An 8,193-nucleotide genomic window follows, 5' to 3' on the forward strand; every position below is an offset into this window, starting at 1 on the left:
TGATGGCACTTCACGTGGTTTTGCTGTGGTGGTTTCTGGTAACATAGTAAAGAGAATAAAAGTCCAGGGCACTTCTGCCCAGGTGGCAGAGGTACAGGTGCTGTTGCTTGCTTTACAGATGTTTTCTGATGAGAGTGTAAATATTTATACTGATAGTCAATATGTGGCACATGCCATTATGCCTTTGGAAACAACAGCCTACATACCATCCATTTCTTCCATTCATGAATACTTATTGCAAGTGCAAGGACTTATATGGTCTCGCTCACATAACCTTTATGTGGGCCATATTAGAGCTCATACTCAATTGCCTGGACCTCTAAGTGAAGGTAATCAGAGGGCTGACGCCATTACTCGTATGGCTGTCACATTAGTCTGTTCTGCCTTTGATAAGGCTACTCAGTTGCATCAGCGTTATCATCTTAATGCTGGATCTCTCCGTTATCATACAGGCATAACCCGGGAACAAGCCATCCAGATAGTTAAATCATGCCCTATTTGTGTGGAATTTTTACCTGTTCCTCATTTGGGAGTCAATCCTCGAGGACTTTTACCTAATCATGTGTGACAGATGGACGTCACACACGTGCCTTCCTTTGGAAAATTACAATATGTCCATGTGTCTATTGATACATATTCTTCTCTAATTTTTGCTTCTGTCCATTCAGGGGAAAATGTTAAGGATGTAAAAAATCATTGTTTTCATGCTTTTGCTTACATGGGAGTGCCAAAATGCATAAAAACTGATAATGGTCCCGCCTATAGTAGTACGGGATTTTCAAAATTCTGCCAAGATTTTTCTATTGTTAATAAGACTGGTATTCCTTATAATCCTCAAGGGCAGGCTATAGTAGAACGCTGCCATCGTACCTTAAAAACTTATATTACTAAAGTAAAAAGGGGGGAGTTAGGGGCTCATCTCTCCTCTCCACATTCTATTCTTTCCCTTGTTTTATATATTTTAAACTTTTTATCGGTGGATTCTGCTGGAGTATCCGCTGCAGATAAGCACTGGAGGGCTCCTGTTGCAAATCATCCTCTGGTGCAATGGAAAGATCTTTCTACTGGCACTTGGAGGGGACCCGATTCGGTGTTGGTGTGGGCCCGGGGATCTGTTTGTGTCTTTCCACAGGACAATGAAGTTCCTCTCTGGGTTCCTGAACGCTGTGTGCGCCCTGTGGCTGCTGCTGAATCCCAACATGGCAGAGACCTATTGGGCCTTCGTAAAAAGCTCTCCCCTTCTGATGCCGATGGGGATTGAGAGCCCAATACGGCCAGCCTTGACAAACATTATTCTAAGCCTAGGAACTGTAGCCATGTGGTTGGATTCCTCAGAAGGTAATGTATGGTAACTTTTTTCAAAAAACATTGAGAATGTATCACACCTTAGAGATTAAGGATAACTCTGAAGGTCAATGAACTTCAGTTGTAAACAGTAGCATGCCAGCTAAGCCTTTTTCGCATTTTGCAACCCCCCTCAAGCTGGTGCAGTACCTACTTTTCAGGAATGGCTCTGTGCAACATTTATTTGCCTCCTGAAATTCATCTAGCCTTTTTGAAGATACCTCAAAATTTGTGAGCCTGAATGTGGCCATTATTGAGGCCATTAGTTCTGCTCCTTGTTTGCTGTTTTTGTTTTCTGTTTTCTTTGTTTCTCAGTTGTTCTCTTGCAGACCTGCCAGCCTAAGTAGTGCTGGGATCAAGAAAAATGGGCCTTGGTGGTTCGTGTTCCTGGAGCCGTGTCCATGCCAGTGGACCGTGGCAGCTAGACACAGATGATGCTCACACGCTCCAGAAGAGACTCTGACATCGCTGTTGCCGTTGTTGCTGTTTTAGCAGTGGTGGTCACTGCTGCTATTGTTTCTGGGATTGCTATTTCATAATTGGTTACTACAGCTAGCACAATGGAGACCCTGGCAGCAAAAGTAGCTACTACAGTTAGTTAATCTTTCTTCTTATTGGGCATGACAAATTTAATTCCACTTTTATACATTATAATTGGCTTTGTAAGTTGTAAAAAATTATTAAAACTCAAGTTCCATTTGCTTATGGGATACCACCTTACAAGGACTCCTATTTACAGCAAGGCTCGTTTTAGAAGGGAGTGGTTCAATTGCCTTTAGCCTCCTGGCTATGGGTGGGTTCGGACTTCTGTTGGTCTTTTCTGTGTCACACAGATTGCAAGCCCAGTGCCACTTTGAGATCTTTGGCAACAGTCACTCTACAGCTCACATGGTTGAGTCTGTATGATAATGAGTATTCAGAGACGGGTAATGCTTGGGCGGCTGCCACCAACCTAAGACAGAGCACTTGTGTGGCCTGGGCAAGTGTCTCTATGACGGGTAAGGTGGTCTGCTGGTCCCACGCAACCTAAGTCAGAAGCTCATTTAATAAAAAGGGGGGAACTGTGGGCGCCATGGGCCCTGGCCCCCGACTGGGAGTGGCTGCGGCCTTGCTTGCTTGACCTTGATCAGAATTCCTCCCTATTCGGATTCCCTGCCGGTATCCACCCTTCTGAATGCTTAAGGGAAGTTCCTTGTTGTGTATCCTGTATTCTGGGCGTTAACTACTTAGATGCTAGATGGTCAAACATTGAGTCTGGAATGTAGACCATTGACAGCGAACTTCTGCCCTCCGGGGGTTCCTCCATTTGTGCTGTAAGCCTGTACGTATTTAAGGTTTCTCCCCTCTTTCAATAAACGGCATTCGACATCCAAATGTACGAATGACTCGCTGTCTCTTGTCTCTATTTTTTAATCCGCAGCCCTTCGCTCAGACGTGGTGAACGGTTAGCGGTGACGCGGGCGTTACCGCAACACTCTACAAAGTGACTGTCTGCAAAGTGACCAATAAGTCTGCGACTGCACAACTTGCATATGGTGGGAAAGGCATCGTTTGTATCTCCACCAAGTGGGAATGAAGCTCAGGCAAGACTCAGTCAAAAAAAGGAAAAGAAAAAAAGGAAAAGGAAAAGGAAAGAAAGAAAGGATGGAAGGAAGAAAAGAAGGAAGGAAGAGAAAGAGAAAAAGAAAAACAGCGGGTATCTAACTCATTGGTAGAGCACTTTGCCTGGCACATGCATCTGGGGCTCTGCTCTGTGACACTTCACCTCATGAATGACATCATGGTGAATGGCAGGCTGACCTGGTCTGCCATCTCTGGATGCCACACCTGCCCTCTGACATCATCAACATTCTATTCGATGTGGTCTGCTGGGACACAGCTCCTCAGTGAAGAAGACCCGGAAGACTCTCCCATGATCCTCTCCTACCTCTGATATAAGGGCTGGATTCATTTGAGTAGGGTGGCCATCATTCTTGCTGGATCTTGGGTCAAGCTACTGCTGGGAGCCATAAGTGTCTCAAGTCATCTCAGAGAACATGCCTTTACCTCTCCTTCCCCTGAGCCCCAGCCAGACTCACACTGCACTTCCAGATTGAGGACCATGAGCAGCAGGGCCCAGGCCCATTGTGGTGGAGGTGCTCCCCTTCCCTACAGTGAACAGGTCAGCCACCACCATGTGCAGGTTCTCATCATTGAAACAATTTCAGGATTTCCCTTGGCCTGGGCCAGGTAGAGAGGATGGGCTGAGAGGATCATGGGTAGAAGCCCACAATAACCTTCCACTGTCTCCAGAAGTCCAGATCCTGGGTTACTATGTGACACACAGACTCTGTCCTGCCTGTCCTTACCCAGCACTACAACCTACAACTCTCAGCTTCTCCACCTCTGCCAGGAAGGCATCAGTCAGGTCTCAGGATGGTTGGGCAAGATCCTGGGTCATTCTATGCTCGGGCAACAGATTATCTTGTGAACCCATAAGTACATTGTGCTCTGGGAAGTCTTTGCCAAGATACTCGATGATGTGCAGGAGCACTGGGATCCCATTCAACATCTATGATAGTCACAGAGTGCACGGGAAGTTTCTTCCCTTTAGTAGCCTTTAAATTGATTCCATTATTATTAATGTGTGTAAATATATGCATAAGTATATGTGTATGTATACAAGTGCATGTGTGTGTGTGTGTGTGTGTGTGTGTGTGTGTGTGTGTGTGAAAATGTATATAAGATATTGAAAAGTTACTATTATCAAGACAAAATTTTTGAAAAGTTCTGGACTAGATAAGCACAAGTATAAGGGTGACCTGTTTTAGCACCAGAAAAATATTCTCTCAAATTTGTATGTAGTATCAAGTTGAAAATGCTGAGTCCCTGGGTCTCTAGGACCATAGTTTAGTGAGAGGCAGATGTGACTAATGCTATTTAAAAAAAAAAAAAAGCAAAAAGGCTCAATTTTAACTAGGTGGCACCTATCCTCAACTGGACTATTAGACTTGTCCTCAAATCAAATACAGGTAAGTCCAGAATGGGAGCTGGAAACCTGCCATCATGGCCAAAGCACAGCAAAGTTCCAGAGAAAACAAACCTTCACATGAAACATGACCATTATACAACTAACTCCATTCATGACTTGCTTAAAATATGGTTTCTTCTCCACACACCACCATTGGCTGTTGCCACCATTACATAATTATAATTCTTTGTTTCTTAAATATTATTTGAGCCTATATAACAGCTTGTCTCATGAGGAAGAGAAGACCAGAATAGGTTAGACTTTCTCGCTATAGCAAGCTCAAGTTGTGTCAGATAGTTTGTTCATCTGCCAGAGTGTTGCTTGCCATCAAGTAAAGATTATATTCACAATGTACTTAATTCCAATTCTTTTGTTTCTGGTAAATTTAAATAAAATTGTTGTGGGCCGCAGGAATATATCATAAGAACTCAGCTGGTTATGGCAAAGTCACTACCTGGAGGGATCATGGAATTCCTCCAGAGGAAGCCAAATCCCAAGGAGTTTTTGGTGTTACTTGGCTTGTTATATATCAGCTGTCTTCTGTTATGAAAATCATGTGTGCCTTCATAGCTTTCCCAATTGACTTTTCCCTAAGAAGGACTAACAGTGTAGACTGAGCACTCTCTGGACATACACATTCCAGGTAATTTGGAGAACAGCCTCAGGGAAAGGCTTTCTCTGGAATCAGATTATCTCCCTTAGCCACTTTCAAGGACTACAGGAAACACCACCCAGGTGGGCACCCATTGTTAGTCCCAGGTGGACTAACAATGATAACAGCCCACATGCAAGTCTCCTGACTTACGGTAAATTCCACAAGGAGACACCGCCTAGGAGAGGTGGACGTTAAGTAATAGCTTTACACAATTTAGCTCGGACCCTCCTTTTTATATACCGGGACTTCCAGGGCACTAGGAAGAAGAGAGAAGAGAATGGAAGAACGAGATGGGTAAGAACTTGAGAGGAGCGAGCTGAGATGGGGAAGAACTAGATTGAAGAGCTAAAAGAGAGGACTAGAGGAACGAGATGGAAGATGAGAAAGAGCCAGATGGGGAAGAACAAGATGAGAAAGAGCCAGATGAGAGAGAAGGAGATGGGAGAGAAGCTGATGGGAGAAAGAACTAGATAGATGAGAACCTAGAAGGGACAGAACTAGATGAAGGAATTAAGATAGAACCTAGAGGGGACAGTAGATAAATATAGAGAGAAATCAGGCAAGAAAGGAGCTAGACATGAGAACAGAACTGAAGCTGTGTATAAAGGATGTTATGCCAGAGGAATAAAAGTGAATGGACCAAAGAACTCTGCGTGCGTAGACTGATTTACCGACCCTAAAGAACAGATTCTCTGCTGGTTGATAGAGTCTTCCGCGGACCCTGGGAGGGGACTATCGAGGGGCTGGACCCCCATAGTCCTCGATATAAAATATTCCTTAGTCTATCCTACCTTAGTACATCCAAAATTTTATACCTAATTTACTTTCTATCATATCTAAGTAAAACTGCAACTATAACTATATAACTTCAACTCCATCAAAGGCCCCAAAGGATATAATATTATTTAAGTAAACAAAAAGTGCATTGCAAACAACTTCCAAAACCTCTAGAAATGAGAGATACATCTGATTGCCCGGACAGTCACTCAAAGTTCCTCTGCAATGTAAGGGCATCCATCTTCAGCCTACAGGACCATAGTGTCTGGCAGACATTTCAATGAAGCAGGAAATTTGAAAGACTCTGCCTATATTGGCAAAGTTTGTTAGCCATTTTCCTCTGTCTCCTGGTAAATGTCTGGCAGTTTTTTTCCATGAAGCAAGAACCCTGAAGGACCATCCCACCTTGTTTTAGCAAAGTTTAGCAGTCACTTTCCTGTGGGTCCTGCACGTCCAGTTTATGCAACATACTGTCAAGCAGTCCAGGCAAGAGCAGCTTCTTGCCCAAATGGCTAGTCTTGCCATATTGGAAGCAAACTCCATAAGGAGTTTCTTCAATGCTCATCATCTCTGAATTAAATTGGTGATACCAGAAGCAGATGTGTCTCATTATCATGAAAAGTACTACAATAACAAAACATTTTAAATTCCGTATTCTGTGAATCTTTGAAAGGTTTGAAGACTATCTGTCTAACTGACATATATCTCTATATGATCTGAAAGTATACCTAACATAACTACAATTTTGATTGTTATAAATGACCAAACACTAACCTATGTTTCCTGATTTTCCTATATAGTTTATAATAATAGCTTTCAAAAGCTAGAACTTCACCTTACATTTTCAAATAAACATCAGAGGCACACTACCTCAAACAAAAAAAGAAACATACATACAATATGTTCTATCAAAAATAACCTTAAATTTTTATCAATGTACAAAAATCCCCCAAATAAGAACAGAAATATACAAACAGTGTATTGCAACAAAAATTACCTTAAATTTGTGTCAATATACTTTTTTTTTTTTTTTGGTTTTTCAAGACAGGGTTTCTCCATGTAATTTTGGTGCCTGTCCTGGATCTTTCTCTCTAGACCAGCCTGGCCTCAAACTCACAGAGATCTGCCTGGCTCTGTCTCCCAAGTGCTGAGATTAAAGGTGTGCACCACCACCGTCTGGCTTGTGTCAATATACAAAAGTTCTTGCAAACAGAAAATATTTGAGATCAATAGTTGTCCCTTAGTTTAAAGCAGATTCAATAATCTATCCTATTATTTAAAGTAGATTCAATCATGTACCTTTCTATCTTATCATTCTTATATCCCCCTCTCTTTCTTCTTTTTTCAAAGAGATCCCTAAATGTAATATCATTTGTATAATATCCTCCCTTTCCAATACTAGGAATAATTAATAAACAACCCCCATAAATAATGACAATCATCCATAACCCACCAAATGACCAAATACCATTCTCCCCACCTCTTAGGAATATGGGCATTGTGTTCCAAAAATACTTCCTGTTGTCTGGGGGTGATAATACTCCGAAAAAACTGAAATATTGGCCATGTCCTAAGCATACCAGCTGCAACACTCATTGTCCAGTCTCCATGTAATGGGAAAGTGCAGAGCTTATCTAAAATCCTAGCTAAAGTATCCTATGAGGCTGGACCCTCTCAACAAGCAACTTCAGAGTTGTTCTGAGCAGTTTGTAGTCTGATACTGATCTTTGAGTGGGTACCTGTCCCCTTAATGGCATTACTACAGTCCCTATGCAAGCATTGTTGTGGGGCCCTACCTTCTATTAGAGATGTTAAAGATCACTATTGTGACTGGTTAAGGTTCACTGCTGAAAACTTAAACGTTTAAAATGTCATATACAGCTGGGCGGTGGTGGCGCACGCCTTTAATCCCAGCACTTGGGAGGCAGAGCCAGGCGGATCTCTGTGAGTTCGAGGCCAGCCTGAGCTACCGAGTGAGTTCCAGGAAAGTCACAAAGCTACACAGAGAAACCTTGTCTCAAAAAAACCAAAAAAAAAAAAAAAAAAAGATTCATATACATAATAGTCTTATGAACTTAGAGCTAATATTTATGTGTATGTAAAGTTTTAAATAATTAAAATAAAACCAAAGGATTATGAGGTTATTAGCAATAGAATAGTCCCTACATTTTGGTTTTCTTCTGTCCCACACCAGGTGGCTCTTCTGACATGAGACAGAGATTTTGGATTTTACTTTAACAAATATGCAGCCAGGCGGTGGTGGCGCACGCCTTTAATCCCAGCACTCGGGAGGCAGAGGCAGGCGGATCTCTGTGAGTTCGAGGCCAGCCTGGGCTACCAAGTGAGTCGCAGGAAAGGCGCAAAGCTACACAGAGAAACCCTGTCTCGAAAAAAAACAAAAAAACAA

The 8,193-nt window shown here is 42.5% G+C and overlaps 1 non-coding gene across 1 annotated transcript; it reads right to left on the reverse strand.

Annotated features, from left to right (window-relative positions):
- Window positions 1-4,554: 4,554 nt before the first annotated feature.
- On the reverse strand, window positions 4,555-4,677 carry LOC121824537 (small nucleolar RNA SNORA28). The gene has a single exon (XR_006066477.1). It is a non-coding gene; the product is annotated as a small nucleolar RNA SNORA28 (small nucleolar RNA).
- Between the last annotated feature and the right edge of the window lie 3,516 nt (window positions 4,678-8,193).

The sequence above is a fragment of the Peromyscus maniculatus genome, chromosome 20 (assembly GCF_049852395.1).
Source record: "Peromyscus maniculatus bairdii isolate BWxNUB_F1_BW_parent chromosome 20, HU_Pman_BW_mat_3.1, whole genome shotgun sequence".
NCBI lineage: Eukaryota > Metazoa > Chordata > Mammalia > Rodentia > Cricetidae > Peromyscus > Peromyscus maniculatus.